Genomic DNA, 8,008 nt, shown 5'->3' with positions numbered 1-8,008 from the left:
CCTCCATAGGCAATGTAGTATCCGCTGTGGTTCTTCAGTCTAGAGGAACAGAAAACACACACACACACACACACACTTGTTGGCTTACAGAATAGAGTCTCACACCAGAGGAGCCAAGACCCTGGTAGATGCTCAGTCCATTATGCTAAATGTCACACCAGTCCCAGGCACAGAAGGCCTGGAAGAGTCCTGGAGACTTAGGGTCTTGAGTCTGTGTTGGAAGCTGGAGAAGATGGTTCTGATACCAGCAAGGGGTGTAGTCAGAAAGGCTAGATGAACTTGCCTGTAGGGTGAAGGCAAGCAGGCAAAAGGCAGGCTTTCCTCTTCTATGCCCTTTGCAGCTGGGCTGCGCCAGAATGTGCCCACAGTTAGCGCTATAAAGAAAGTCCCTCATAGATGGGGAGAGAAAAATGAGAAGGGGAGGATGGGGAGAACTTGGGGGAATGGGATGGTTGGGATAATGGAAGGTTGGATATGAGAGCAGGGAAGTATATATCTTAATTAAGGGAGCCATTTTAGGGTTGGCAAGAGCCTTGACTCTAGAGGGTTTCCCAGGGGTTCAGAGAGATGTACCCAACTAGGTCCTTGGGCAGATGAGGAGAGAGAGCCTGAAATGGCCCGATCCTATAGCCATACTAACGAATATCTTGCATATCACCATAGAACCTTCATCTGGCGATGGATGGAGATAGAGACAGAGACCCACATTGGAGCAATGGACTGAGCTCCCAAGGTTCAAATGAGGAACAGAAGGAGGCAGAACATGAGTAAGGAAGTCAAGACCGTGAGGGGGGCACCCACCCACTGAGACAGTGGGGCTGATCTATTGGGAGATCACCAAGGCCAGCTGGACTAGGACTGAAAATGCATGGAATAAAACCGAACTCACTGAATATGGTGGACAATGAGGGCTGATGAGAAGCCAAGGACAATGGCACTGGGTTTTGATCCTACTGCACGTACTGGCTTTGTGGGAGCCTAGCCTGTTTGGATGCTCACCTTCCTAGTCCTGGATGGAGGGGGGAGGACCTTGGACTGCCCACAGGGCAGGGAACCCTGACTGCTCTTTGGACTGGAGAGGGAAGGGGAGGGGACTGGGGCATGGGGAGTGGGGGGAGGGAAAAGAGAGGCGGAGAGGAGGCGGAAATTTTTAATTAAAAAAAATTAATAAAAATTAAAAAAAAGAAAGTCCCTCATAAGAGTGTCCGGCAGCTTGCCTTCTGCTTGGTTCCAGATCCAATCACGTTGACAACCAAGTTTGGCCATCATTGCGATCACCCTCTGTTTTGTTTTTACATATTTGTCTGTTCTGGAAGTTTTATGTTATTGGAATCACACGTGTGGCCTCTTCTATCTGTCTGTCCTCTTAGCATCCTCTCTGAAATCCATGCACGCTGCACGCATGTGTACCCTTCATCCACTTTACATTGTCCAGTGATATTCCATTGTACAGTGCCCATGTGCAGCTGATGACATCTGGATCATTCCCACTTTTGGGTAGTTACAAAAATGCTGTGAATATTGGTAAAAAGTTCTTATGTGGATATATGTTGGACTTTCTCAAGACTGAGATGACCAAGTCACGTGGTAACTCAGTTTTAACTTTCTGAGGAAGTGCCAACCCCTTTTTCCACACTGTCCGTACCGTTGCACAGCAACAGCATGCCAGGCCCTCCACACCCGGACACTGCTGGAGTTGGGTGTCTTGACTCATAGCTCCGATGCAGGCTTTTGTGTTGCATTTCTCCAGCAGCTAAAGATGTGGACCGTTAGCTAGGTGTGAGAACATGTTGGAAATCCCAGAAGCAGCAGGGCCAGGGGTTTAAGGTCAGTGACCTGAGAGACCGTCTTAGTTACTGTTCTATTGCTGTGAGCAGACACTAGGATCAGGAGCTTACTAACAGTTTCAGGGAGTTAGCTCCCTATTGTCGTGGTGGGGAGCACGGCAGCAGACAGCTAGGCACAGTGCTTGAGCACTGAGACTTGGTCTGGCATAGACTTTTGAAGCCCCTAAAGCCAACCCCAGTGACACAGCTCCTCCAGCAACTACCCACCCACTGCAACAAGGCCACACTCTTAATCATTCCCAAACAGTTCTACTAACTGGTGACTACGCATTCAAATATATGAGCCTACAGGGGCCAGTCTCATTCAGAGCTTTTTTTGTTTGTTTGTTTAAGACATGGAACATTCCTTTGCTATTTGTATAATTTTGGAGAAATATTTCAGATTGTTTACTCCTTTTTGGTTTATCTTGTTACTGACTTGTAAAGTTCTTTCCATATTCTTACTTTTAAAAAGCAAGTAAGGACCAGAAAGATGACTCAGCAACCACCATGTCTGAGAACCTCAGTTCTGTCCTGGGGACCCACAGTAGAAGTAGACAACTGATTCTTTCAACACACACCACTCTACATAAATAAGGGTAATTAAAATTTTAGTAAATAAAAATTAAGAAGTGAAACATTTAAGAAACTTCCTCAGACCCGGCACTGGAAGTGGAGGAGCTCGGCACTCAGGACATTGGGTTAGATCACCGACTTCAGCAACAGCAGCAAATCTCTAGTCTCCCAAGTCTCTAAGACTCCCGGGCACTGGTTCTCGCACCTGTGGCTCGGGACCCTGTTGACAGGCCTCTATCTCCAAAATTACTTATATTACAATTCATAACAGAAGTAAAATTACAGTTATGAAGCAGCAACAACAATGTTACGGTTGGGGTCACACAGCATGAGGGACTGTATTAAGGGGTCACGGCATTAGGAAGGTTGGGAACCAGTATGCTAGGGGATCATGGAGAAATGACCAGGTTCTGGTCTCTGAGCTTTGGGGCCTCCTTTTCTGATTTCTGCTGGGGACTAAATGAGGTTGTGTAAGAGCCCTCTCATCGTGACCCCAGGCAGGCCAGTGAGGCACCTTTGGAAGTTTCGGCTGAGCCTATGCCTGGGAGGTCTTTGTGCCTACCCCTGTCCGAAAGACTGTATGCATTCCGTGGGCCAACAGGAAGTTTGAGCAGTCTATGCCCAGATTCCCCATCAACTTTTTCATGCACTCCAAAGGGTTTTCTTGGCTGCTTTTGGCTTTATTTAGATTTCTTTGCCCACAAAGCTGTTGTTTCTCCCCACAATTGGGAACATTTTAGAGAAAAATGTTTCTCTTTAATATTTAGCATTTTAGCTGGGCCTGATGGTGCATGCAAGTAATCCCAGAACAGGAAAGGTTGAGGATCGGAATATTAAGAATTTAAGAGCATCTTTGACTATCTAGTGCATTTAAGGCCATTCCACACTACAGGAGACCTGGTCTCAAAAAACCAAAACAAATCAACAGCAATAATATTAATATGGATGGTAATACTAATAGTAATACAAATATCAATACTAGTTTTAAGGCAGCTGTTAACTTGAGCACTGTGGTGGCAGAGGTAGGTAGTTCTCTATGTGTTTGGGGCCAGCCTGGTCTACACATGAGCTCCAGGTCAGCCAAAGGTACGCTGACTTTATCTTTAAAATTAGTAAATAAGCAAATAAACCAAAAACAAGTAGATTACTAATATTGTTTTATCTCCTAAAGTGGAGGAAAAATAGCACTGTGGCATCGGGTTGACAGCTTTCTCCTCTCTAGGAGCAAAGTGAGGGCTGTGGTGGCTCAGGGCTGGAGTTGTTCAGTTTGGTGACATGAACTGTGATTGCCCACCCACGTGATTTAGCTGGGCTGTAGCTCAGTGGCTGGGCACGGGCTCCACCTCCGCCATCACAGAAACCAAGCAAAGATAAAGCCTCACAGACTGGAAGGAGCCACCAACAGAAGGCTCCAAAATGCCCAGGTATCTGTCCTGCAGTCGCCGTAAGTGCCCGGTCTCACTACACTCTCCTCTCTGGGACCGGCTTTTATTTACTTTTTGCTTTGATTTTTAATTGCATTTATGGGGCTAGAGAGATGATTCCGTGGTTAAGAGCTCACGTTGCTCTTGCAGAAGGTCTGAGCACCTCCATAATAGCTTACAGCTGTCCAGAACTTCAACCCAGGGAACCCAGCACCCTCTTCTGACCTCCAAAGGCCAGGCATGAACACAGTATGAACACATATGTACAGGTAAAACAACCATAGGAATACAAATAAGCAAATCGTTAAAAAAACATGTGTGTATATGAATGTGTACATATGCCCTGGTACGTGTGTGAGGGCCAGAGGAAAACTTGGGAAATATTCTCTTTACACCATGAGTCCTGGGGATTGAACCCAGGTTGTCAGGCTTAGTGGCTCTTGTCTTTATCCACTGAGCCACCCCACAAGCCCTATAACAAAGCTTCTAAACAGGGTTATGATGAGCCAGAAAGGTGATGATGAGCCAGAAAGGCAATGACCTAAGTTTGATCCCTGGAACCGTCATGGAGAAGCCAGATGTGGTGGCCTGGTGTGCACAGTGCAGCAGCAGAAACTGGGACGGTCATGGAGAAGCCAGATGTGGTGGCCTGGCGTGCACAGTGCAGCAGCGGGAAGGAAAGAACTTGCCGCAAGAAGGCGGGCAACAAGAACTCTGCTCCAGAAGTTGTCTCTGACGTCATAGATGCTCCGTGGCATAATTCACATGGAGCTTATAAAAAAAATTGGCAACAATCAGAAATTTCTAAATAGCAAGTCATAAATTAATTAAAAATTAAACACCATGGCTATGTTGCTTTGCACACATAAATAAACCTTGCTTCTTTTCTCCTTCTTCTCTTCCTCTTTCTTCCTTTTCTTTCTTTTTTTTTGTTTGTTTGTTTTTGGTTTTTGTTTTTTGAGACAAGGTTTCTCTGTAGCTTTGGTGCCTGTCCTGGAACTAGCTCTTGTAGACCAGGCTGGCCTCGAACTCACAGAGATCCACCTGCCTCTGCCTCCCGAGTGCTGGGATTAAAGGCGTGCGCCACCACCACCTGGCCCTTCCTTTTCTTATTGGTTTTGTTAAGACAGGGTTTCTCTGTGTAGCCCTGGCTGTCCTGGAACTCTCCCTGTAGACCAGGTAAGCTCAAACCCAGAGATCCCCCTGCCTCTGCCTCCCGAGTGCTGGGATTCGTGGCTGTGCCACCACCGCTCAACTGAACCTTGGCTCTGAGCACACAACATACACACTTTGCACTACCAATGCCATCTTACTAGGCAATGCAGTGCCAGGGAGCATGGCCTGAAACTGCAGCTTGGACTTGCATTATCATATCTCCCAAACTGTGTATTTTTACTGCACACGCATTGCTTTCTACTCATAGGGAAACACAGCAGTCTGATTGTAGAAAACAAAATGCAACATCTTCCCACTGCCATTCCTCAGCAGGTAAGCATCAAATCAGTGAGTCTTTGGACCATATCATACTAGAACGTTTATTTTTTAAAATGCTTTTGACGGGGAAATGTAGCTCAGTTGTAGAGCGCTTGGCCAGTATGTAGGGGGTCCAAGGCTTAAGCTCTTGTAGCCAAGAAACAAGATGGTTTGGGGATTGCTGATCTGAATTTCATCTTTAAGGACGACAGGTTTCCAGCACTCTCTAAAATGTCCCAAAGCTACTGCCATTTGGGTATGTGCTTCTGTGAAGTGTCATTTTTAGCACTGGTGATCGTAAAATCAAAATATTGATCAACTCTGCAGAGCTCTGAAGATGGTGTATTCCTTTGGTGTCAAATCTTCATCCCAGATCCAATTCTTTCTGCAAAACCAAGCAATCCATCTCATTACTATACAAACTTGTTTTCGTCAGTTTTTAAAGTATATTTGTTCATCTGTTTTGTGCATGGGTGTGGGTGCACACATGCCACAGCATGTGTATAGAGGGGACAGAGGACTGAGTTTCTTCCACCGGGTGAAATCTGGGCCTCTAACTCAGGCAGTGAAACCCGGCAGTTAATGCTCTTACTGGGCCATCTCACTGGCCTGACTTTCATCCTCAATAAATGGCAAAATTGAGCTGGTTCAATGGCCCACTGGGTGAAGGTGCCTGCCTTGCAAATCCAACAACCTGAGTTTGGTCCCCAGAACCCACTGCGGGAAGGAGAGAACTGACTCCCTATCCCTGTCCTGACTTCCACATGCTGGATGTAGCAAGAATGAATGCATCTCCACTCATATGTACCACAATGTAATAATAAAAACAATGTTTTAGCCGGGCGGTGGTGGCGCACGCCTTTAATCCCAGCACTCGGGAGGCAGAGGCAGGCGGATCTCTGTGACTTCGAGGCCAGCCTGGTCTACAAGAGCTAGTTCCAGGACAGGAACCAAAAGCTACGGAGAAACCCTGTCTAGAAAATCCAAAAAACAAACAAACAAACAAAAAAAAAAAAACAAAAAAACCCAATGTTTTAGAAAATTTAAATAGTAACACTATATATTTACCAAAGAATTGTTTTCAAATAGATTTCTTCATGATTTACTATCAATAAGTCCTTGATTTTATTGTTCTGTTTTGTTTCATTTTCTTGAAACAGGGTTTGTCTGTGTGGCCCCAGCTGTCTTAGAACTCACTCTGTAGACCAAGCTGGCCTCAAACTCACAGAGATCCATCTGCCTCTGCTTCCTGAGTGCTGGAATTAAAGGCATCTGCTGTTACTGCCTGACTAAATCTTTTATTTATATATCCATTTTATATACTTTTTACGTCAATTTGAAACAAGTAAGGGTGACAAAATTTAGGGGGGTGGTGGTGGCACACGCTTCAATCTCATCACTCAGGAGGCAGAGGCAGGCATATCTCTGTGAGTTTGAGGCCAGCCTGGTCTACAAAAAGAGTTCCAGGACAGCCAGAGCTGTTACACAGAGAAATCCTGTCTTCCTCACCAAATTGGTCTATGTGCAAGCCTCTGTGGGACAGTTTCTTGATTGATGATTGATGTGGGAGGGTCCAGCCTATTGTGGGTGGTGCATCTCTGGCTGGTGGTCCTGGGTGCTATAAGAAAGCAGGTTGAGTCAGCCCTGATGAGCAAGCGCCCCTCCACGGCCTCTGCATCAGCTCCTGCCTCCAGGATCCTGCTCTGTCTCCCCTCAGTGATGGACTGGTACCTGGCAGTGTAAGTGAACGAAACCCTTTCCTCCCGGGTCATTTATCGCCGTGGAGTTTCATCACAACAGTAGAAACCTAACGAAAACACCTCTTTAACTAGAACCATGCAAAACTTTCTTAGGCAAAAGGATTTTCCAACAGAAAGTTTCAGAAGCCCTCTCTTTGGTCTGAATGCGTTAGTTCCCATCTTAGAGAAAATGCATGCTCAGGGGCTCTGCTTGGAGCTGCAGGTCTAGCTTCCCAGGTCTTGCTCTCACAGGCCAGCTTTTCCGGAGGGGTATATGGAGCTTAAAGGTTGTTCGTGGTTTGGAGGACTGGAGAGAGAGCTCAGCAGTTAAGAGCACTGGCTGCTCTTGCAGAGGACCCAGGCTCAATTCCCAGCATCCACATGGCAGCTCACAGTTGTAACTCCAGTTCCACAAAATTTAATGATTTCTTCTGACCTCTGCAGGCCTTGCATGCATGCGGTACAAACACCTGCAAGACAAAACGCCCGTATTCATACAGGGTGCCTTAATCCCAGCACTAGGGAAGCAGAGGCAGGCGGATCTCTGAGTTTGAGGCCAGGCTGTGTTCCAGGACAGCCAGGCTACCCAGAGAAACCCTGTCTCAAAACCAAAAACTAAAAAACAAAACAAAAACAAACACCCCCAAGGCGCCCAAAACAAAACAACAAACAACAACAAAATCTTTTTCCTTAAAAGTTGTTACAAACAGATTCAACGCAATGCCCATCAAAATCCCAGTAAAATTCTTCAAAGACCTCAAAAGAACGGTATTCAACTTCATTTGGAAAAGCAAAAAACCCAGGATAGCCAAAACAATCCTGTACAATAAAAGAACATCTGGAGGCATCACAATCCCTGACTTCAAACACTACTACAGAGCTACAGTACTGAAAACAGCCTGGTATTGGCATAAGAACAGACAGGAGGACCAATGGAACCAAATAGAAGATCCAGATATCAATCCACACA

This window comes from Chionomys nivalis, chromosome 18 (genome assembly GCF_950005125.1).
Source record: "Chionomys nivalis chromosome 18, mChiNiv1.1, whole genome shotgun sequence".
Lineage (NCBI taxonomy): Eukaryota > Metazoa > Chordata > Mammalia > Rodentia > Cricetidae > Chionomys > Chionomys nivalis.
This window is presented reverse-complemented; position numbering follows the sequence as displayed.